Below are 25,752 nucleotides of genomic sequence, written 5' to 3'. Positions count from 1 at the left end.
GCACCACAGCTACTGAGCCTGTGCTCTAGACCCTGGGAACCGCAGCTACTGAGCCTATGCACTGCAATTACTGAGGCCCACATGCCATAGAGCCCGCGCTCCTCAACAAGAGAAGGCCCCACAATGAGGAGCCTGCTACCACAACTACAGTGTAGCCTGCACTCACTGTAACTAGAGGAAAGCCCATGCAACAGTGAAGACCCAGCACAGCCATAAATAAATAGAATTATGCATATAAAAAATCAGGCATGCAATGAAGCAAGAAAGTTGTCCCACAACGAGGCTAGTCAATCAATAGAAAGAGATCACAAAAAGGAACAGAAAATGCAGTTAGTGGGTAAAGACAGTAAAGAAGCTATTTTGAATATAGGCTGCATGTCAAGAAGAGATATGTATGCCCCAAATACTCAAATCAAAATTCTAAGACTAAATATATCATATAAAATATATATTGAGTGGGATTAAAAGCATGTTAGACATTCAAGACCAAAAGATGAATTCACTTAAGATGTAGGAAAAAAAGAAAAAACTATCAGAAAAAATCTAAAGTGAGAAAAAATGTACAGAGACTCAGTAAGATAGGAAGCAGTAGGAGGCAAAATATATACTGGAACTGAATATATTGAATATGTACTGAATATATTGGAACTCTAGAAAAAAGGGGATACAGAAATGTGTGAAGAAATATGGCCATTTATTTCCCAAATTAATTCAGTTAGGTTCAGTTGCTCAGTTGTGTTTGACTCTTTGTGACCCCATGAACCTCAGTATGCCAGGCCTCCCTATCCATCACCAACTCCCAGAGTCCACTCAAACCCATGTCCATCGAGTCGGTGATGCCATCAAGCCGTCTCATCCTCTGTCATTCCCTTCTCCTCCTGCCTTCCATCTTTCCCAGCATCAGGGTCTTTTCCAATGAGAAAGCTCTTCATATCACGTGGCCGAAGTATTGGAGTTTCAGCTTCAACATCAGTCCTTCCAACGAACACTCAGAACTGATCTCCTTTAGGATGGACTGGTTGGATCTCCTTGCAGTCTAAGGGACTCTCAAGAGTCTTCTCCAACACCACAATTCAAAAGCATCAATTCTTTGGCGCTCAGCTTTCTTTCTAGTCCAACTCTCACATCCATACATGACCACTGGAGAAACCATAGATTTGACTAGACAGACCTTTGTTGACAAAGTAATGCCTCTGCTTTTCAATATGCTATCTAGGTTGGTCATAACTTTCCTTCCAAGGAGTAAGCGTCTTTTAATTTCATGGCTGCAATCACCATCTGCAGTGATTTTGGAGCCCCCCAAAATAAAGTCAGCCACTTTTTCCACTGTTTGCCCATCTACTTGCCATGAAGTGATGGGGCCAGATGCCGTGATCTTAGTTTTCTGAATGTTGAGCTTTAAGCCAACTTTTTCACTCTCCTCTTTCACTTTCATCAAGAGACTCTTAAGTTCTTCTTCTCTTTCTGCCATAAGAGTGGTGTCATCTGCATATCTGAGGTTATTGATATTTCTCCCAGCAATCTTGATTCCAGCTTGTGCTTCATCCAGCCCAGCCTTTCTCATGATGTACTCTGCATAGAAGTTAAATAAGCAGGGTGACAATATACAGCCTTGACGTACTCCTCTTCCTATTTGGAACCAATCTTTTGTTCCATGCCCTGCCCTAGCTGTTGCTTTCTGACCTGCATACAGGTTTCTCAAGAGACAGGTCAGATGATCTGGTATTCCCATCTCTTGAAGAATTTTCCACAGTTTATTGGGATCCACATAGTCAAAGGCTTTGGCGTAGTCAATAAAGCAAAAATAGATGTTTTTCCGGAGCTCTCTTGCTTTTTTGATGATCCAATGGATGTTGGTAATTTGATCTCTGGTTCCTCTGCCTTTTCAAAAACCAGCTTGAACACCTGAAAGTTCACAGTTCACGTACTGCTGAAGCCTGGCTTGGAGAATTTTGAGCATTACTTTACTAGCATGTGAGATGAGTGCAATTGTGTGGTAGTTTGAGCATTCTTTGGCATTGCCTTTCTTTGGGATTGGAATAAAAACTGACCTTTTCCAGTCCTGTGGCCACTGCTGAGTTTTCCAAATTTGCTGGCGTATTGAGTGCAGCACTTTCACAGCATCATCTTTGAGGATTTGAAATAGCTCAACTGGAATTCCATCACCTCCACTAGCTCTGTTCATAGTGATGCTTCCTAAGGCCCACTTGACTTCACATTCCAGGATGTCTGACTCAGGGTTAGTGTGAGTGATCACACTGTTGTGATTATCTGGGTCGTGAAGATCTTTTTTGTACAGTTCTTCTGTGTATTCTTGCCACCTCTTCTTACTATCTTCTGCCTCTGTTAAGTTCATACATTTTCTGTCCTTTATCGAGCCCATCTTTGCATGAAATGTTCCCTTGGTATCTCTAATTTTCTTGAAGAGATCTCTAGTCTTTCCCATTCTGTTGTTTTCCTCTATTTCTTTGCGTTGATCACTGAGGAAGGCTTTCTTATCTCTCCTGTTATTCTTTGGAATTCGTCATTCATATGGTATATCTTTCCTTTTCTCCTTTGCTTTTCTCTTCTCTTCTTTTCACAGCTATTTCTAAGGTCTCCTCAGACAGCCATTTTGCTTTTTTGCATTTCTTTTCCATGGGGATGGTCTTGCTCCCTGTCTCCTGTACAATGTCACGAACCTCTGTCCGTAGTTCATCAGGCACTCTGTCTATCAGATCTAGTCTCTTAAATCTATTTCTCACTTTCACTGTATAGTCATAAGGGATTTGATCTAGGTCATACCTGAATGGTCTAGTGGTTTTCTCCACTTTCTTCAATTTCAGTCTGAATTTGGCAATAAGGAGTTCATGATCTGAGCCACAGTCAGCTCCCATTCTTCTTTTTGCTGACTGTATAGAGCTTCTCCATCTTTGGCTGCAAAGAATATAATCAATCTGATTTCAGTGTTGACCATCTGGTGATGTCCATGTGTAGAGTCTTCTCTTGTGTTGTTGGAAGAGGGTATTTGCTATGACCAGTGAGTTCTCTTGGCAGAACTCTATTAGCCTTTGCCTTGCTTCATTTTGTACTCCAAGGCCATATTTGCCTGTTACTCTGGGTGTTTCTTGACTTCCTACTTTGCATTCCAGTCTTCTATAATGAAAGGACATCTTTTTTGGGTATTAGTTCTAGAAGGTCTTGTAGGTCTTCATAGAACCATTCAACTTCAGCTTCTTCAGCATTACTGGTTGGGGCATGGACTTGGATTACCACAATATTGAATGGTTTACCTTGGAAACGAACAGAGATCATTCTGTCGTTTTTGAGATTGCATCCAAGTACTGCATTTCGGACTCCTTTGTTGACTATGATGGCTACTCCATTTCTTCTAAGGGATTCCTGCCCACAGTAGTAGATATAATGGTCATCTGAGTTAAATTCACCCTTCCAGTCCATCTTAGTTCGCTGATTCCTAGAATGCCGATGTTCACTCTTGCCATCTCCCAAATTAATAAAAGCTGTAAATTCAGTTCAGTTGAGTCCCTCAGTCATATCCAGTCATGACTGAAGGACTGAACTGAACTAAACTGCCGCACACCAGGCTTCCCTGTCCATTACCAAATCCTGGAGCTTACTCAAACTCATGTCATCAAGTCAGTGATGCCCTCTAACCATCTCATCCTCTGTCGTCTCCTTTTCCTCCTGCCTTCAATCTTTCCCAGCATCTGGGTCTTTTCAAATGAGTCAGTTCTTCGCATCAGGTGGCCATAGTATTGGAGTTTCAGCTTCAGCCTCAGGCCTTCCGATGAATATTCAGGACTCATTTCCTTTAGGATGGACTGGTCGGATCTCCTTGCAGTCCAAGGGACTCTCAAGAGTCTTCAGCACCACAGTTCAAAAGCATCAATTCTTTGGTGCTCAGCTTTCTTTATAGTTCAACTGTCATATCCATACATGACTACTGCAAAAACCATGGCTTTGACTATACAGAACTTTGTTGGCAAAGTAATGTCTGTGCTTTTTAATATACTGTCTAGGTTTTCTTCCATGGAGCAGACATCTTTTTATTTCATGGCTGCAGTCACCATCTGCAGTGATTTTGGAGCCCCCCAAAATAAAGTCTGTCACTGTTTCCATTGTTTCCACATCTATTTGCCATGAAGTGATGGGACCAGATGCCATGATCTTAGTTTTCTGAATGCTGAGTTTTAAGCCAACTTTTTCACTCTCCTCTTTCACTTTCATTGAGAAGCTCTTTAGTTCTTCTTTTTGGGACTTCTCTGGTAGTCCAGTGGTTAAGACTCTGAGCTTCCCCTACAGGGCGTACAAGTTCAATTCCTGGACAGGGAACTAAGATCCTGCATGTTGCATGGCATGGACAAAAAAATAAAGTAAAAGCTGTAAATACACAGGTGCAAAAAGCTCAATGAAGCATAAGCAGCTGAAATATGAAGCAAAGTACAGAACTGGTCACAATAAAATTGTTTCAGTCTATAGAAAATTACTTTTAAAATATCATTCAAAAAGACCTACATACATAAGAAAAATGTAAAAGTACTACAGGTGACTTCTCATCAGACATCCTAGTTATAAAAACAAAGATGACCACATTAAAATAAGAAGAAAAGCAGAATTCTATACCCAGTCAATTTTTTAAAATAAGGGTGAGATTAAATGTTTGATGTACAGACAATTAACAAACTAATCACCAGTAATCAATGGAATATTTAGGAAGTCATTCAATTGAATGAAAGTTAGACCAGATGGAAATGTGAATCTATACAAAGGGTTTAAGAGCTCTAGCATCTGTAAATGTCAGTAATAAGACATATCTTCTTATTTGAAGTTCATTTAAAAGATAACGGAGGTGCTTCAAATTAATAATATCAGCTTCCACATCAAGAAACTAGAAAGTGGATAACAAAATAAACCCAAAATGAACAGAAGGAAGAAAATGAAATAGAACAGAAATCAATTAAATCAAAAGCAAAAATAATAGAAAAATTCATCAAACCGAAACCTACCTTTTAAGAAATAACAATGAAATGGCAACCTTTTATTAAAACTGACCAAAAAAAAAAAAGGAGATACAAATGGCTAATATCAGGAGTCCTGTAGAGGATAATGAGAAGATATCCCAGAGACTTTACAAAAATCACCACCAATACTACAAACACCTATCAGCACATGAATTTAGCAGCTTAGATAAAAGGGATCCTTGACAACTACACATAACCAAAATCCCTCAGGAAGATTCAATCCTACCAAACATAAAAGAAGAAATAGCAGTTCAGCAGTCTGCACCAGCGATAGAATAGGAATGAACATTTTTCAATTCATTTCATGACACCAACTTTGGCCTGATCTTGAAACTAGACAAAAAAAATCTACAAAAAAAGAGAAAACTATAGAATATTATCCTGTAAGAGCTTAGACACAAAAATCCTCAGCAAAAATGTTAGCAAATCAAATCCAGTTTTATGTGCATGGATAGACTGATATAAATTTATATTGGTATAAATTTAGATGGATGACTGGATAGATATATACATACATACATAAACACATAGATGAATAGACATCAAAGAATAACATACTTCCTTTGTGGTTCAGCTGGTAAAGAATCCACCTACAATGCTGGAGACCTGGGTTTGAATTCTGGGTTGGGAAGATCCCCTGGAGAAGGGAAAGGCTACCCCCTCCTGTATTCTGGCCTACCCATTCCAGAAGCAAAAGTTAGAACTGGACATGGAAAAATGCACTGGTTCCGAATCGGGAAAGGATTACGTCCAGGCTGTATATTGTCACCCTGCTTATTTAACTCATATGCAGAGTACATCATGAGAAATGCTGGGCTGGATGAACCACAAGCTAGAATCAAGATTGCCGGGAGAAATATCAATAACCTCAGATAGGCAGGTGACATCACCCTTTTGGCAGAAAATGAAGAGGAACTAAAGAGCCTCTTGATGAAAGTGAAAGAGGACAGTGAAAAAGTTGGCTTAAAGCTCAATATTCAGAAAACTAAGATCATGGCATCCGGTCCCATCACTTCATGGCAAATAGATGGAGAAACAGTGGAAACAGTGGCTGACTTTATATTTCTGGGCTCCTAAATCACTGCAGATGGTGATTGCAGCCATGAAATTAAAAGATGCTTGGTCCTTGGAAGAAAAGCTATGACCAACCTAGACAGCATATTAAAAAAAAGAGACATTACTTTGCCAACAAAGGTCTGTCTAATCAAAGCTATGGTTTTTCCGGTGGTCATGTATGGATGTGAGAGTTGAACTATAAAGAAAGCTGAGTGCCGAAGAATTGATGCTTTTGAAATGTGGTGCTGGAGACTCTTGAGAGTCCCTTGGACTGCAAGGAGATCCAACCAGTCCATCCTAAAGGAAATGTCCTGAATTTTCACTAGAAGGACTGAGGCTGAAGCTGAAACTCCAATACTATGGCCACCTGATGCGAAGAACTGACTCATTTGAAAAGATTCTGATGCTGGGAAAGATTGAAGGTGGTAGGAGAAGGGGACGACAGAGGGTGAGATGTTTGGATGGCATCACCGACTCAATGGACATGAGTTTGAGCAAGCTCCGGGAGTTGCTGATGGACAGGGAGGCCTGACGTGCTGCAGCCCATGGGGTTGCAGAGAGTCAGACATGACTGAATGACTGAACTCAACTGAAAGAATAACATGCCACTAACAAGTCAGGTTTCTTTCCAAAATGCTAAACTTTTCAATATTCAAAAATCAATTATATAGTCCATTATATCACCGATCTAAGGAATAAAAGCCCACATGGTTGAATCAATTAATACAGAGAAAACATTTGACAAATTATGCCCAGTCTTAAAACTCTTCCATGGCTTCTGATCGCTCTTAGACTGAAGAATGAGTTTTCCAAGTTTCCCGCAACTCTGTCTGGACTGGCCTCTGTGATCTTTCTGGCGCTACACGCCACAGTTCAATTTACAGGCCCTACTCACAGTCCCTGGGGATCACAATCTCTGGGGACATGCTTTGTGTGTGTGTGTGTGTGTGTGTGTGTGTGTGTGTGTGCGCGCGCTTAGTCCCTTTTGTTGTGTCCAAATCTGTGACCCCATGGACTGTAGCTCTCCACGTTGTCCATGGGATTTTCCCAGCAAGTATACTGGAATGGGTTGCCATTTCCTCCTCCAGGGGATCTTCTGGACCCAGGAGTCAAACTTGTGTTTCTTATGTCTCCTGCCTTGTCAGACGAGTTCCTTACCAGTAGCGTCACCTGGGAAGCTCTTCTCAACCAAAACTGTCATGGCTTTGAAAGGCCTTCCCCACATGTAAAGGTAGACTCTGGATTTAAATCTCTGTAGAGTTTAATCAGGAAGACTTTCTTTGGAAGGTCAATGTAAGTGAATTCTCACTCTGTTACAACTCTTTATCCCGAATTAAATTTAGGATTGTATTCATATGATAATTTAAAGTTCATATACACGTTTGTGCATGCTTATCTCTTTAGTTCATTCGTCTAGCTCATACTAGGCATTAGTATTGACATATTTACTGACTGAGCCAATGACGCATTTCATAATGAGTTCAGCATTAAAAGTGTTTCATTAACGGGAATGTCTTCACTTCTTATCAGGCAGGGTAAGCACTCCGGGAAAGTAGGTGCTAAAAAGAAATATAATTGAATCTGTTTATTTTGCCCTTAAAGAGACCTGTTATTTTAACTTCGATGCCATTTGAAATATATTTATTCATTTTTGTTGTTTATTTATGAAATGAACATTTATTAAGTTCCTAATGTGTGCCAAGTGTGAGGGACGCAACAGTGAATAAACAGACAGAATCTCTCAAATTTATGCAGCAAACAGGCTTGTGGTTCTTGTTTATTTGTTTTAAGAAAGAGAACACAATAAATGAAATGAACAGTTGTCTGTATTCCTTCTTCCTAGATAATGCTATTTAATATAAAAAAGTGCTATGCATGCATAGCTAAAATACTTAAACTATTTAGAAAGGAGTGAGATGAAAAGTGAAAAAAATAACCCTAGCCCAGTTCCTAGTTTATTTCCCTAAAGATGATCACTGTTTTCATTTTCTTATAACTCTTCCTGGAAAGAAAGCAAGAAAAAAACTTATATTTTCTTGCTTACTTACGGAAAAGCCATGATAATTATTTACTCCTGTTTATACTGAAATCATAGCATGGGAATTTTCCATATTAGCACATGGATATTTACCTCATTTTTACGGCAGTGCAATATTCTGGGTGCACTCTAGTTAGTATAACAGCTCTCCTATTGAGTAGTTCCATTTTTCTATTGTTTCTACTATAAAGGCATTTTAATAACTATGTAATAAGCTGTAGTAAATAACTGATCAGTGGAGAATGCCATAGAATATTTACCATATTCCCTAATTATGATATTAAATATTATTCTGATCCTGTGATCATACCATAGAGTCCAGTAATCCAGTAACTATTACTTCCTTGTGTATGCAAGGACCAGAGAGTCTATCATAAGATAGGGAGTGAGGTAAGCAGTGAAAAAAAAATCACACTTGGAAAGTAGTTATTCACTGTGTTCTCCTTTTCTTGGAGCAGCGATAAGTGAATGTCCATAACGATGTCCCTGAAAAAAGAGACGGTACTCCAAAAGGTACAGAAGTATAGGGAACAATTCCTTTTGCCTGTTTTGTTAACCTGGCATTGGGGCAATGGGAATTTCTTTGACCAGCAATTTGGGCTAAAAGTCGGAATTTTCCATTGCCACCTCTCTGATGGTCACGTTTCCTTTGGAAGGCTGCTGATAAAAAGCTGAGCAGTGATTCTGCTCAAGGCACCGTCCGCTGCTTTCAAGGAGCTGTGGGAAACCAAGACAGTCCACAGAAGGCATCACACGTAAGCACACTGACAAGGAAATGAGAGCGTTCATCTGAAACAGCCCACCAGATGCTGCATGATATCCTGTCAATGTGGTTCACTTAATTCCGTCAAAGCCTTTCTGACAGCATGGCTGTTTTCTCTTGTAACTGTCAAAGATGCTTTTGTATTGGCAGGCTCAGCAGGTATCACTTTTTAGTCTCCTTTTTATTTTTTCTTCAAGCTCACATGATCACACAGATGCAGTGAAGGACTAATCAATAAATCAACATAAAGGTCTAACGAAGAGAATACATATATGAGCTAACTCATTTTATTGGTTTAAAATATCCTAAGGGGACAAAGGGCTTCCCTTGTAGTTCAGTTGGTAAAGAATCTGCCTGCAATGCAGGAGACCAGGGTTCGATTCCTGGGTCGGGAAGATCCCCTGGAGAAGGAAATGGCAACCCACTCCAGTATTCTTGCCTGGAGAATCCCATGGACAGAGGAGCCTGGCAGGCTGCAGTCCATGCATTTGCAAGAATCAGACATGACTTAGCAACTAAACTACCATCAAGGGGACAAAACACAAGAAATGATCTATTTCTAGCATGGTGTTGCTTCACATCACTTAATTTCTGCCTTTTCATGAGGTTGGGAATGTGAGTTACATATTTTCCTTTTTATTTGTTTATTTTAAACTAGAGAGTGTGTGGCTGAATATGTTGTATTCTTTTCTTTAATCCCCAAGATTTCTACCAATATTTTCCCTAAGTGTTGAAAGTGATGTTCTCTGAAGCTGAAAACTTTAAAGTTCTAACAGATCAATGTGGGGACATAGAAGAACCAACCTCAAGACTTAAGCTGTGAAAGAGAAGAACAAACAGACTGAAATATCAGTAATACAACTGTTCAGCTGGATTTTGACTTCAAACAATTTTGACACATAATATGTCAGAAAGTTTCTTTCTCAAAAATAAGATTCAGTCTCTTAAAGAGTTAGCTTTTTAGAAACTTTTAAATTTGAAATTGTTTAAATTTAAGAGGAGTTGAAAAAAAAAAAGAGCAGCATTCCCACATACATTGACCAAGCTTCCTTAAATGATAACATTGTACAAAACTATTGTACATGTATCATAAGCAGCAATATGACACTGATACACCACTTTTATACAGTCTTTCCTCCCAATCCTACACCCTGGCAACTGTGGCATTTTCTCCATCATTACGATTTTGTCATTTAAAGAATGTTATAAAAATTAAATGCAAAAGCGTATGAGCTGTTTTAAACAACTTTTCAGAGATACACTTGGCATATCCTCAAGTCACCCATTTGGAATATACCATTCAGTGCATTTTAGGATACTCACAGAATTGTATAACCCATCATCATAAACTAATTTTAAAACATGTTCACCCTGAAAAGAAACCCCATGCCCATCATGGCCTCCCCCCATTTCCCTACTCAAAAAGCTCATACAGCATTAGGAAATCAAGAGTTACTTTCTACTTTCTGTCTCCCTGAATTTTTCTATTCTGTGTATTTAATATAAGTAGAGTCATAAAATATATGATCTTCTGGCACAGGCTTCTTTCAACTGAAATATAATGGCACCAAAGTTCACATTTTAGCATGCTACAGACTTTCATTCCATTTTTATTTCTGAATAATATTCTATTATGTTTATATGCCATGTTTTATTTATTTATTTATCATTCAGTGGAAATTTAAGTTGTTTAGTTTTGGGCTGTTACGACTAAGACTACTATGAACAATTATTTTCACCTTGTGTGTCTGCTGCAGTTCATGGGGTCACAAAAAGTCTGACACGACTGAGTGACTGTACTGAACTGAACTGAACTGAATGTCTGTTAGCTACTTGTTGAGTCATCTGGTAGTGAAAAGTGAAAGTGAAAGTCGCTCATTCGTGTCCGACTCTTTATGACCTAATGGACTACAGTCCATGGAATTCTCCAAGCTAGCATACTGGAGTGGGTAGACTTTTCCTTCTCCAGGGAATCTTCCCAATCCAGGGATTGAACCTAGGTCTCCCGCATTGCAGGCAGATTCTTCACCAGGTGAGCCATCAGGGAAGCCCAAGAATCCTGGAGTAGGTAGCCTATCCCTTCTCAAGCAGATCTCCCCAACCCAGGAATCGAATTGGGGTCTCTTGCATTGCAGGCGGATTCTTTACCAACTGAGCTATCAGGGAAGCCCGAGTCATCTGGTAACTGCATACTATATGGGCAAATCACATCTTGCTCAACTTCATGCTGTGAGTGTTAACTAGAGATATTTTCATTGTTCTATTATAAATACCCAGGAATATAATTGCTGGAACATATAGCACATATTCAGCTCAATAAGAAATTGCCAAGAATATGTAATTGGACTTAGAAAACCTAGGCTGTAGTTCTTTGGCCTTAAGGAAGTTTTGCAAAGCTTCCTGTATAGCTGAGGATAGTATTTTTCCAAATCGAGTAGCAGCCATTTTTTTGCTCAACCCAGTTCAGTTTTGAGAACGTGTAACAGTTATCTTCCCTTGTTTTATCTAGATGTTCCTTGAAGTGTTGTTTTTGATTTTGTTTTGTAAGCCCTCAAATTCAGATACACAGCCACACAAAACCACATACCATAGATGACAATGTCCATTCTTGAGTGTACTCTTCATAGCTTTTTCACCATGTCATTACAATATTTGCATAATGCTTCTTTTCTTGTGCATTTGTAGATAGCTGATACATATCTCCAGAAGCAGGAGCAAATTGTCAGATAAACACCATCTCTAAACTTTTCTTCCTGGTCACAAAAGTAGTTCAAACTCTCAGTCTTGCTGGACTCATTCACATGTAAATTATCAGCCATCTGAAGAAGGGCATCTAAATTTAATTCGTCTGCATGGGTGTTAGATGTCTTAGGGACTGGAAAAGAACTTGCTCTTCAACAAATCAGATGTGGTCTACCACAAATTTAAACTAATCCAAGTTTTCTTTTTTTTTCAATTATCCTTTTTTTCTTTTTTTATGTGAAGGTAATGTGCTCAGATTTGAAGGTAAAAACATGTTTCTGCAGGATGTATTCCTCTAGTAGCACGACAAAACTAATCATGTTATTGGAGAAATCTATTTCCCATATGTCACTACAAAATGATCTTTAAGCATGTATGTTTATATTTTTCCCATTAGTAATAAAATATAATCTTCAGATATTTCTTTAAATAAAATATTTAGATCAATTCAATGAAGTGAACTCTAGTGAGTGCAATAAAGAAAAAAAAAAATTGCCAAGCAGACTCCAAACTAGTTGTAATGATCTCACATCTCCCAAGCAATGCATCAGGGTCTAGTTCTTCCATATCCTCATCAGAACTTGGCATATGTGTGTGTGTGTGTGTGTGTGTGTGTGTGTGTGTATCATATATATGTATCATACACACACACACACAAACACACACTCATTAGTGGGAAAGAAACTGCCTGCCAATGTAGGAAACGTAAGAGTTTGATCCCTGGGTCGGGAAGATCCCTTGGAGCAGGGCATGGCAAGCCAATCTAGTATTCTTGTCTGGAGAATCTCATGGACAGAGGAGCCTGGTGGGCCTCAGTCCATGGAGTCACAAAGAGTCAACCACGACTGAAGCAACTTAGCACACAAAAATATGTAATTCTTCAGAAATAAGTAGTATCTTATCATGGCTTTAATTTGCATTTACATGATGGACAATGATGTTAACAACTTTCTTGTGAATATTTGGTATTTCATATTCTCTTCCCTGATGTCTTTCCCATCTTTTGCTCACGTTCTAACTGAATTGTATTCTTACTGTATCATTTAGAAAATATTTTATAATTATGGAAACAAGTCCTTTGTCAGTTATGTGATTTGCTGATATTTGCTCCCAGTCTGTGGTTTGCCTTTTCATCCTCTTAACAAGGTCTTTCAGAAATAAAATGAAAGCACAATTTCATTGGTGAAGCACAATTTCTTGATTATGTTTTTAATGGATTGAGCTCTTTGGAGTCATATCTATGAACTCTGCCTAATCTTAGGTCACATGGTCTTCTGCGATGCTTTCCAAAATTATAATTATGCTTTTTACACCTGGACCTATAGGTCAACGTTTTAAATACAATGTAGTTTTAATGAAGATTACTGTTTGTTTGCTCTTCTTACAGATGTCCATTTTTTCCAATATGATTTATTTAATATATTTCTTCATTAAATTGCTTCTGCCACTTTGTTTAAAAATCGTGTGTGCATATTCATGTTCAACTATTTCTATTCTTGAGAATGCTGACTATTACCTGAGCCTTGTGATCCTGGAAAACAGAAAAGGTTCAGAAATTCCCTCAACTTGTGTGTTCTTGGAAGGTGAATGTTTCACTTGAGGTCAGCCCGCTTTTCTGGAAGACACCTAAGGAGGTACACTGTGCCAGCTGGGGCTGAGTCAGCCAAAGTTCAAGTTCAAGGGCATCTTAAGGAAAATTAGTTTGAAAGCTTTTTGTTCCCATTGATTAGTGGGGACAAACAGTTCAGACAATCATTTATAAGGAAAAAAATGGGAATTTTGAGGGACTATTTCTAACCTTCTCAGAGGTAAACAGGGTGGCTTCCTAAGGCTAACCTAAGTCACAGGGCAGAAGATATACCTTTGGCAAAACCACTGCTATGCTGGATATCAGCTGTTTTTCATGAGAAAAGCAGATATTATCAGAGATGTGACCATATAAATCCTGAGTTTTAACCTAAATTGTTGCTCAAAAAAATTGTCATCGCTTCTATACAAGTTTAACAAAACATAAGGAAAGAATTTTTCATTGTACACGTGTATATTATTAGAATATTTCTTCTTTTCTTGAAGAGTCATTCTTATGGAAAAGCTCCAAAGAAAGAGGAATATCTCCTCTCCAAAAAAAGAGAACATAGTTGGAAAAAGTTCTTTCCAATGTGACTGCATAACTAGTTACTCCCTTTCTTATGACTTTAGGTCCTTTAATGCATAGGGAAGTAAGTTAGTGAACTGCTGGACTCTGCTGACAGAAAGACCTTCAGATCAAAATACTGCTCACAGTATAATATCTATGAATTTTCTTTTGAAATGAATTCAATATCCTTCTGTGGTATTCCTCACTGATAAAATGTTTGTCACTACATGTTACACATTTATCAAAATGCTGTTATAATAGAAAAACTAGAAAATTGGAGTTTCTCAATAAGCTAGTTATATTTTAATTATGGTATGTCCATAATATTGCATTGCCATGGAAATGAGATAGATATGCATTCACTGACACAGAAAATTTCCATATATAACTTCATTGAAACATAGGAATGACCAGTTATCATCCATTTTCTCTAACTAAATAGAATATGTATATATATATTTTCTTTTTTTCCAGAAACAAAGAAAAGACATATAGATCATACTTAAAGAAAGTGAATGAGACTACCTAGAGAGAAACAGTTTTGTAGGAACGGAGAAAAGTTCAAGACTAACCTAGACAGAAAATTTAAAAAAAAAAATTAACAAATGAACTAGGAAAAGATTAACCTTCAAGGATCAGAGGAAAACTATGGAAATGTGGTAACGTGAAATCCAAGCTCAATGGTCATTTCAAGAAGGAAGGTGTTTTAATTGCCATTGAGAGGGTTCAGATATGAAGGGAGGCAGTGTTCTCTGGACTAAGAGATCTCTGGAGTTACTAGCTATAAAATCTCCCTGGGGAATAAAATGAACTGGAGATTGATTCAGAGAGAAGGAATAGAAAGAGTGAGTGAAAGAGACTTTCAAAAGTCTGCTGTTAAAGAATAAAATCTGGTAAGATGGTAATTGGAGAGATATAAAGTCAAAAGATAAATTTATTTGCTTTAACGAGATGTTCTAAGATGAGTCTGCATATTTAAGATAAGTCTGCATATTTAAGGGAAAGAAATCAGGAGAGAAAAAGAAGTTCATTCAGTAGGAGAGAAATTGGGAGCCAAAGTAGAAGGAAAAAGATTCCGTGGTTGACAGAATAATGGCCCCCCAGAGAGATCCACACCCTCATCTCAGGAATCTGTGAATCTGTTACTTACATGACAAAGGGAGCTTTGCAGTTAGAAAAGGATCTTTAGATGGAGAGATAACCCAGGTAATCCAAAGGAATCATAAAGGTCCTTAAACGTGAAAGAGGGAGATAGGAAAGACAGAGTCAGAGGAGGAGACGTGATGACAGAAGCAGAAGCTGAGTGATATTCTTGATGGCTTTGAAGACGAAAAGTAGTCAAGAACCGGGGTGTCTCTAGAAGATGGAAAAGGCACAGAAACAGCATCTTCCCTGGAGCCTCAGGAAACACAGCACTGCTGACACCTTGATTTTAGCCTCGTGAGACACATTTTGAATTTCTGCTGTGTGTGTCAAGTCGCTTCAGTCATGTCTGACTCTTAGCGACCCCATGGACTGTAGCCCGCCAGGCTCCTCTGCCCAGGGGATTCTCCAGGCAAGAATACTGGAGTGGGATGCCTTTCCCTTCTCCAGGGGATCTACCCGACCCAAGGAGCCAACCCACATCTCTTGCATTTCCTGCATGGGCAAGCAGTTTCTTTACCACTAGCACCACCTGGGATTTCTACCATCCTCCAAATGATGATAATGAATTTGTGTTCTTTTAAGCCACTACGTTTGCATGACTTGTTTCAGAGACAATAGGAAGTTGCTGCAGCTTCTGTCTGGTCTATTTCCCTTAAAGGTTTCACATCTGAAGTGTGTTTCTGGAGGTGGGAGATTATTTCTTATTAACTTCTTTATTCACAAAACCATTTCATTAAAAGTGCAGACTTGATTCTTACTGAGAAAACCGCTTTCTCTTACATACACTTAGGTGCTCAGTCACTCAGTTGTGTCCAACTCTTTGTGACCCCAAGGATTAAAGCTGATCAGGCTCCTCTGTCCATGAGATTTTCCAGGCAAGAATACTGGATTGGGTTGCCATTTCCTCCTCCATCTCTTACATATAAAGACAACATTTAAGCATCTACACAATTAAAATATTTTGTAGTCAGGTCAAAAATGACCCGTATAAAGTTCAGATGTTTTCCTGTGGCTAATATATCATTTAAATATTGATATCAGAACAAATCTGATATTTGTTTCTTTTTCTTATCTCCCAAAGTTAGTCATCATTTATAAAACAAAATCCTGAGAAATTCCCGATAATGCAGGCTTAGGAGGGAATTCTCAGGAGTGATATTTGACACACTTCTCTGATATATTAGGCATCATGGGTGGTCTTCAGGATTTAGTTTTCGTTGAGTCACCATATCTTACCCATTCTAACTCATTCTCTGTCGTCCCCAATGGTTGGATGGCATTACTGACTCAATGGACATGAGTTTGAGCAAACACTGGGAGATGGTGAAAGACAGGGAAGCCTGGAGTGCTACAGTCCATGGGGCTGCAAAGTCGGACACGACTTAGTGATTGAACAACAACAGTCTTACCCTTTCAGCCCATAAATAACACTGATAATGTTATAGCCACGCTCTCTGGGAAACAAGCTCACTCAGAAGGACGTTGCAGATAGTGAAGTGCAGTTTATTACACCGGCAGGCCCAAGGCAGAGTCTCCTCTTAGCCAAGGACCCCGACCAGCATTTGTGAAAATCTTTTATACCCCATGTGTACGTGTCTGAACCCACCACCCCAATTTCCTTGTGACTTACATAAACAAAGGAAAGGTAAATGCAATCACAATAACCCCATTATGTGTTCAAACAATCAATTATCAATAAGCCCGAGGTGACAGAAAAAATTTATGACCTGTTCGGAGGTAGGGGGGATTACTGTATGTTTTCTTTTAGGTGATGAGTAACCTGCATACAATCTTCAAGATTCCCCTGTCCGGAGGGGGTCTTATCCTTCTATTGTCGTTTCCACAGGCACTAAGCACAGAGTTCAGAGTCCATTAGAGAGGTGGCTGAACATGATCAGCACAAACCGGCCTAAGATGGAGTCCAGGCCTCATGAATTCCTTCTTCAATAAGACTGTCCAACAGCGGATGCCATATACGCACAAGGGGGGATCCTTGTCTTCTCTGGTCTACAGCTTTTCATGACACTAGTATAGAGAAATGATTGTGCCCTTATTTGAGTTTCCATCATGCTATTATGAAATTTTCATAATGCATAATAGTCATAGATTTACTTTACTGTTTTACCTAACAGACAAATCAAGGATAGGAATATTCATAATTGATTTTTGTATTTTGAGCTCAAAGCACATTAAGTGATACATTACAGGCACACAGCAGGGCATGAAGCTACGTGCCAGGCAGTGCCTGCTGTGGCTTTGCCATAGTGCTTGCACAAGTTGTCTATCTTTGACTAGATTTTTGTACCTATGTGAGAAAAGTAATAACAGCACTTACCTCGTATGCCATGTTGGATATTATAGACAGCATTGCGTATACAACTCTCAGCACAGTGTCTAACGTAGCTTGCCTTCAGAAAAAGTTAGCCAAAATCACAATCATCCTGCAAGATCATAATCTAATTGCTAATGAATGTTGATATTGTTTCTACATGATTTTCTGAAATGAAATTCTAAGGAACAAAATAAGCTATATTACCTATCACATTTTATAGGAGATACTTAATTGAAGGCAACAAATAAAGTATGAATAATTTAAACTGAAGAAGAATATATTAAAAGGATATTAAGTGATTCACAAATCCTCTAGGAAATCTAATGAACAGAATTTGGAGGTTACCTGGAGAGAAATAATAATTTAAATCAAGTCAGTAAAGGACTTCCCTGGTGGTCCAGTGGTTAAGACTCTGAGCGTCCAATGCAAGGGTCAGGGGTTAGATCCCTGGCCAAGGGACTGAGATCCCACATGCTATGGGGCATGAGCAAAAAATAGTGAAAGAAGAAATCAAGTCAATGAAATACTGGCTGGAGACGTAACTTTTTCTACTAAATGCATCTCACCAACAGTGGACACACAATATAGATCTAACCTCTAGTGTGTGCTCAGTCATTCAGTCGTGTCTGACTCTTTGCAACCCCATGGGCTGTAGCCCTCCAGGCTCCTCTGTCTATGGGGACTCTCCAGGTAAGAATACTGGAGTGGGTAGCCTTTCCCTCCTCCAGGGGATCTTCCCGACCCAGGGATCGAACCCAGGTCTCCCACATTGCAGGTGGATTCTTTACCGTCTGAGCCACCAGGGACCTGAGGGTAACTGCTCTTGGCTTTTTCCACCCATAGCAAGAATGGGTCCTGCTCAGTTCATATTGCTTGTGATTCAGTGTGTGGGGTCGGCATGCCCAGTTTGGGTTGCTATGTCGTGTTCCCTGCTTGCCTGCAAGAGAGGCTGGGAAATGAAGCCTGGCATCTGTGGTTTTTATTGGGGGGATGAAGTTTTGTCTCCTGCAATGTAATTCCCCAATCACAGACAGGCAAAGCTTAAGTGGAACAGCAAAAGTAAATGGAAAAGTCCTCTAAGTCTTAGTGTGTGTTAATATGTAGAATTCATGGTATTTCCAAGAAAGGCCAATTACAGTTAAACATATACTAACCCACTGTAAAGCATGGGCTTCCGGGGTGGCACAGTAGGTAGAGAATCTGCCTCTGATGCAAGAGACACAGCTTCTACCCCTGGGTCAGGAAGATCCCCTGCAGTAGGAAATGGCAATCCGCTCCAGTATTCTAGCCTGGAGAATCCCGTGGACCCAGGAGCCTGGCATAGGGTCGCAAAGAGATGGATGCCCCTGAGCACACACTGTGTGGCAGGGGGAGCCCTATGCAATGCTCTGCGGTGACCTGAATGGGAAGGAAATCCCCCAAAGAGGGGATATACATATACATATGGCTGACTCTCTCTGCTGCACAGCAGAAACTAACACTACATTGTAAAGCAACTATGCTACAATAGAAGTTTTTTTTTAAATATACTATCATAGCTTTAATCATATATCAGATATAACACTCTTAAGGATCTTTTCAGCGGTAGACTAGCCTTCAACTTCCTAAAAACCAAAGTGCTTTCCCCCTCTTCGTCCTTGTTCCAAATGTTCACAGTTCTCTTGCTCCCCTGCTCTTGGGCTCAGGGGAGATGTGCCATCGGGAGTGATGGCTGAGACAAGGGTGCGGTGACTGGCAGGCTGCCAGTGGCAGGTGAGCGGCTGAGACAGGCACTCAACCGAGGCATATTCTAAAAGCCCAGGGAGAAGCCTTAGAGCCAACCCTGCATTTGGATGATGGATAGTGTATTTGCTCCCTTGTTCTGCACTCAAGTGATCCCCAGACTTCGCTCAGAAGGTAACCAAGTTCTACCTGTGCCTCTGACAGGAAATGCGTGGAGCCTCTACAAACACCAGGAAATTGAGCGAAGCCTTCACTTGAGCAGCTTTTTAAAGCAATTCTTTAAAATTTACCACTTGGCCTTTTGTATGTCCCAGGGGCATCTTCTCGAATGTTGTTCCAAAGAAATGTTTCTGGGTTGGACATGGTGAACGCGTAACTAGAGTGGATGTGAAATTCTTGACAAAAAGGTTTTCTCATGAGTGTTTCACAAGTAACGTAATGAATTCTCACTGTAGTCTCTATAAAAAGTCAAGCTCCTTATTATGGGAAGGTATTCTTATTCACTCAGAGTTAGAATAATCAGAGGAAGCACCATATTTAAATATGTATCATCTGTGTGTATATAAATATTCATATTATACAGTTTATGAGTTATACCCTTTGTCACTAAGCCCAGGGGTACAGTAACATAATTTAAAATACACATTCCACATTTCAACTTTTAAAACATTTAAAGTCAATATGAAATACCTGTTAACTAGTAATGTTAATATAACTTTCTCTTGCAATAGTCATGTGTGCATATATATATGCATATTAAATATATGAAATATTAAAAAGTATTTTGTTAAATATATTAAACATATTCTTATAAGAGATAAAACTGTTTTCTATTCCATAAATATTAAAAACATATCAGCTGTCGATGTATGGTAGATTAAATTTATTTCTAATGAGTTAAAATTTAAAGTAAAGTTTAAAGAGTCTTACATAATGTTCTGGCCAGAAACAAAAATAAGTCATGAATCTACAGAGCAAAAGTCTCTGGAGTCAATATTTCTCTAACAGTGAATGCCAGTTTCTGATGGTTTAAAACACAAATTTATTGAGGAAAACCTTGCTAACCTGAGGACCTCTGATCAGTAGCATGTTCAGTAGATAAAATAGGAAAAATCTAGAGTTTACACGAGAGCTAAACATTTAGTTTACATCAATTTGGAATTAGTAGTGCCTCCTATTTCCCTGAAGAAGAAAGGAAAAGGTGAAAGAGATTGTGTGCATATATGACACAGGGAGAGAGACACACATATTCAGAGGACACGCATTCTACATCTAGGGTTCAAAGTTCACTCAGTAGATTCTTTACACTGACAAGGATAAAACACTAAGCTTTTAAATGAAGTCTTCTAAATACAAAATGAAAGAAGTCTCAGTTAATTTGATTTGTTAGAAAAAATCACAGATACAGATATGCAATGACAACTGATGCTAGAACTATCATATAGAATATATAAAATAAATGTTTGATATACTTAAAGAAATAAAGTTGACAAAATATAATGAAGGAAAGGAGGATATAATATGTGACAGAAAATTTAAATCTGAAATAAGCAAATTATATAATGAAAATTAAAATAGAAATTAAGTGGCTATGCACCAAAATAAACATAACTTAAGAGAGAATTAGAGATAGATTTGAAAAACTTAAATAGATGGCTTGAAGAAATTGTACAGGAAATGCTCTGTAGAAGAGAGGGGGTATATCTTAAGGAGACTTAAAAAGATACATAAGATTGTGTAAGACGTTCTAGCACCGTATCAAGACTTCAGTTAGAAATAATAGAGGACAGGAGAGAAGGGCAAATTGGAAGATGTGATTCACAACTTTCCAAATCTGTTATATACGATTTACATATTTAGGAAATTCACTGAATCCCAACCAGAATAATGGTGTGTGCATATATATATATATATATATACATACATACACATATATATATACATATATATGCATATGTGTATGATATGTATACATACATATATCTATATAAATATAATTTTAAAAAACTTCACTCACATGATTATTAGAGCTGGCAGGTCTGTAATCTGCAGGGCAACCCATAGGCTAGAAACAGGCAGAAGTTGGCACTTCAGTTTTGAGACAGAATTTCTTTTCACTTTAAATCTCATTTGTTGTTCTCAGGGCCTCCCTCCAATTGATTGGATGAGACCCACCCACATTATTAAGGATAATCTTTTTTCCTGAAGGCCAAGTGATTATAGATATAAACCACACCTACAAAGCAGAAAAAGTAATAGAGAAAATGAAGAAAACTAAACATTTAAAATACCAACAAAATTGATGACTTTAGCAAGACTGACCAAGAGAAAAGATTTAAATTACTAAAATCAGGAATGATAAAGGGAAAATTAGAGCTGGATTTACAATATAAAGATCGTAAGGAAATATTCTGAGCAATTATATGGCAATAGATTATATAATGCAGGTGAAATGAACAAATTCCTAAAAAGATGCAAACTCCCAAAACTGACTCAGCGGATTTCTCTGGCTGGCCAATGGCTAAGACTCTGCTTCCAAAGCAGGGGACTTGGGTTCAACCCCTGGTTGGGGTGCTAAGATCTCACATGCCATACTGCATGGCCAATAAATAAATAAATAAATAAATAAATAAATAAAAACTGCTTCAGAAGGCACAAACCTGAATAGATCAGTAACAAGTGTATAGACCGAGTATTTGAAACCATTTTCCCACAAAGAAAAATCCAAACCTACATTACTTTGCTAGTAAACTATAATGAGGATTTAAAGAATTAGCATTAATCTAAAAGGAAATAAAAAAAGAAAACACTTTCTGATTCACTTTTATTTAGATCAGTCTCAATTGATAGCAAAATATTACAAAAATATTGGCATAAAACACATCAACAAATTTCTAGAAAAGTGAATCTAACATATCAAAATGATTATACAGCATGACCTAATGGAATTTGCCACACAATTCTAAGTGTGGTTTAACATATAAAAATCAATCAATATAACATACCATATTAACAAAAGGGAAGCAAACACACAATTGTAATAGACACAGAAAAATCATTTGAAAAGTCATTTTTTTCCATCTTTCATGGAAAAAAAAAAAAAAAGCTGAATAATCCCCCTAGGAATAGAAGCAAACTTTCTGAACGCAACGATAGGATATACAAAAATAAAACAAAACTCACGTTATGCTTAATGGTAAATTCTTGAAAGCTTTCCTTCTATGACCAGAAACAAGAAAAGATGATATCAGGGTCCATCCAGGACATTATAAACAACAGAAATGTGTTTCTCAAGTTATAAACAGCAGAAATATATTGGATTGTCCAAAAGCTTGCAACGTCTTACAGAAAAACTGAAGCAAGCTTTATGGCCAGCCAGGATTTCTCACGGTTTTACAGCCTGGGCAGTTGGAGATCAATACGCTGGTAGAATCAGTGTCTGGTGAGAGCCGGCTTCCTGGTTTAGACTGCTGTCTTCTTGATGTGTCCTCACAAATCAGAAGGGTGGGAGATCTCTCTGAGGGCTCTTTTATAAGCTCGCTGATCCCAGTCATGAGGGCTCTGAATTCATGACTTAAACATCTCCCAAAGGCCCCGCCTCCAAAAACTGCCGCATGGGGGTGAGAAATATTCAGTCTGCAGTAGGTTTGAAAGAATTCCTGTCCTTAAAGTACATAAAAAGATAAAAAGAAGAACGAAGTTGATGGGAATCTATAGGGCTTTTACATTACTTCTCCCACAAAGGGAAAGGAGAGAGACAGATCTGGTTTACCAGCAAAGGGCTTAGAACTCGGAGTAAGAGATTTGGGTTTAAAACCTGGTTCCTGCTCCAAGTGTCAATCATACTATTTATGAGGCCCCAAAAGTTCGTGTGCTACGTATCTAAGTATCATTGTTGTTGTTCTACTGCTCAGTCAGATCTGACTCTTTTTGACTTCACTGACTCCAGCCTGCCAGGCTTCCCTGTCCTCCACTATCCCCCTGAGTTTGCTCAAACTCATGTCCATAGAGTCGGTGATGCCATCCAATCATCTCATCCTCTGTTGCCCCTTCTCTTGCTCTCCATCCTTCCCAGCATCAGGTCTTTTCCAGTGAGTTAGCTCTTCACTTCAGGTGGCCAAAGTATTGGAGCTTCAGCTTCAGCATAAGTCATTCCAATGTGTATATTCAGGGTTGGAAGATTGCAAGCCAAGCTAGTAGGATGTTAAATAAAAAAGGTTCTCTCCTCTCACCTTGACAAATATACATTTATAACACTCTGAAAGGCTAGGAACACATTGAGACTCCTTAGATTTTTCCCCAAGTTTCTGGCCTAACACCCCTTGATCTTGCTTCTGACTTTATGCAGCATCACAAGGAGTCTGATGTGCATGGACATGGACACCCCACCTGCACACCCAAGCTGAGTCCCCTTGGGCTCAATGTTAAAAGTCCTGAGTGGTACAGCTTACCCTTGGGAGGAGAAAAGATCCATACTGATGATGAAACTGAGCTTAGATCACTTGGCAGAGGATTCATGAATCCAGGATTCTTGAACCTGAACCTGGTCTACAGATGGGCATAGTAGCTCTGTGGGCATGTCCCTTTGCTGCCCAAGACTCCCTGCTAGGATGGAAACACGGTCAGAGAAGGGCCATCATGGAGGCTTCTGAAGTACAGGTTTCTCTTTGGGTCCAAGGACATTACAACTTCCACCAACTGCCTGTATAATGTTTTGTTATCCTCAGGTGTAGAATGGAGATGATATTCACCTCATTGAATTATGAGAGTTAAAGAAATCAAAGATTATTATGTCAATATATTGCCTGATACATGATGAATTATCTTTCTCTCTTCCTCTTTTCATTGTTACCTTAATTTCTCCCAGATTACTCATTTATGTAACAAGACAAATATTAGTGCTTGATTCTCAGGACTGACATAACACATACATCATATAATATGTGATAATGAAGCAAGAGGTCTATAAGTGGTATATATGATAGGGCATGGCAACCTACTCCAGTATTCTTGCCTGGATAATCCTGCAGACAGAGGAGCCTGGCTGGCTACAGTCCATGGGGTTGCAAAGAGTCAGACAAGATTGAAGTGACATAGCACACAGCACCCAACAGTCAACAGAAGAGGCACTGAATTGTAGAAGAAAGTTTCCGCTCGGGAAAACATAAGTGGAATTTGTAACTACATGGGAGTTTCTGGTAAGATCATCTTGATATTTACCTTTTCCTGTAAAAATGTTTCCATTAGTTGACCTAGAAATTAATTCTTGCCTTCCTTTTAGCCAAATCTGCTAATATACGCTCCCAATTTGGAAAACTCACCAAAGACTTATCACATAATCCTCAGTAATATGTGTCGGTGAGATTTCTGGTTGGTGCCAGTCCTCAGATGTTCTGATTTCCCCTGGCCAGCATAAGCAGATGGCTTTGTTCAGAGAAGTTGGCCTGGAGATGTAATTGGAGAAGAAACTCTACATGCATGTAATTTGAAAGCTGCCTGGATCCTGATAAAACAGGAGTCATAGTGGGATTTTGAAGCTTAACAGGAATCATGAACAGAGAGAAATATTCTCCTTAAGTGAGTCCTGAATGTCTTCCTGTCCAGTCATGTTTCCCTATATACGTGTGTGTGTAGAACAATATGAAACTCTGATAATTTTTACGGCAGCTTTATTCAACCACCGCTTCTGCTCTGTACTCACCCCACGTTCCCAACTGCATCACAAATGTACATACGTATCAATAAGCAATATATCCTCCAGAACGGTCTAGAAAGTTTAGCAAAATCTGATTCATGGAAACCACTCAGATGATGTTTTAACTGACATTTGGCATGAAATAAAATGGTTACTGGGTTTTGCAATGTTAATTTAAGGCATCATATTAGATTTTGGAAAAGTCAATGCATCTGATATAAACCTATTTAGTTGAAACCTATTTAGTTGAGCCCGGAGAAGGCAATGGCACCCCACTCCAGTACTCTTGCCTGGAAAATCCCATGGACGGAGGAGCCTGGTAGGCTACAGTCCATGGGGTCGCTAAGAGTCGGATGACTGAGCGACTTCACTTTCACTTTTCCCTTTCATGCACTGGAGAAGGAAATGGCAACCCACTCCAGTGTTCTTGCCTGGAGAATCCCAGGGACAGCGGAGCCTGGTGGGCTGCCGTCTATGGGGTCTCACAGAGTTGGACACGACTGAAGCGACTTAGCAGCAGCAGCAGCATTTAGTTGAGCCAATAAATTTTAATTAAGACCTTTCTGGATACAAATAGTAAAAGAACAAACTTTAACAAAAATTTTAATCTTCACCAACCCAGCTTTCTCCAACCAATACACTTTTTGTCTTGATTACTTTTTAGTTAGAAAGACTGACTTTCCCCACCTTCCCAAGTACCTATCTCATGATAATATATTCTAAAATAATGAGGCTATATTGTCATGGCTCACTTATTTTAAAATAAATATGGTCAACATGTAATCCATTATTTGTTTTATGTGAAGAGAAATTCCAGTGAAAGATAATTGAGTATATTATTTTTCACATTTTAGAAGAACAATTGCTTAAATTGCAATGTAATGTTAAACATAATAGACAAATGTACAGAGGTCTGTGTGTGAAAAATATCTTACTTTCTCCACATAAGATTCTTAAAACATTAAAATTCAATTAATTCAGGAAAATCAATCAAAGGCTCCTGTTTTACAATGCATTGTGCCATATGCATTTGTATATCCATGTCTGTGTTTGCACAGAGAGATATGGCTAGAGATAGAGTAAAAGATAAGGAGACCAAT

The sequence above is a fragment of the Giraffa tippelskirchi genome, chromosome 9 (genome assembly GCF_054371585.1).
Source record: "Giraffa tippelskirchi isolate mGirTip1 chromosome 9, T2T-mGirTip1v1.2.pri, whole genome shotgun sequence".
Classification (NCBI taxonomy): Eukaryota; Metazoa; Chordata; class Mammalia; order Artiodactyla; family Giraffidae; genus Giraffa; species Giraffa tippelskirchi.
This window is presented reverse-complemented; position numbering follows the sequence as displayed.